This window comes from Triticum dicoccoides, chromosome 6B, assembly GCF_002162155.2.
Source record: "Triticum dicoccoides isolate Atlit2015 ecotype Zavitan chromosome 6B, WEW_v2.0, whole genome shotgun sequence".
In the NCBI taxonomy this organism is placed as follows: domain Eukaryota; kingdom Viridiplantae; phylum Streptophyta; class Magnoliopsida; order Poales; family Poaceae; genus Triticum; species Triticum dicoccoides.
The window spans coordinates 692,572,907-692,573,247 of record NC_041391.1 but is presented as its reverse complement, the minus strand read 5'-3'; positions in this window follow the sequence as shown (position 1 = coordinate 692,573,247).

The following is a 341-nucleotide window of genomic DNA, read 5'->3' as shown; positions in this document are numbered from 1 at the left end:
AGTATGGTAATTTAACACAGAAATTACTGGTGAAAATGTTTCAAAAACTTCCCCCCTTGGATGAAAGATACCGTTGTGTTTAAAACGTAAGATATTAGTTATCATGTCTGCGATGTATACATTATCATGTTTTTTACACAGAAATTACCGGGTGTATGTTTTTCAACAAAAAAATCTGGTCAAAAATTACAGTGGCGTTTCTATGGGAGTTATGAACTTTGTATGTCTCTATTACCATGCTATTTACATAGAAATTACCGGGTCCCCCCCCCCCCCTCGTCACAGTCGCCACATTTACCAGGATCGGGTACATAAGTTATCAGGTGTACCATGTATGAGTT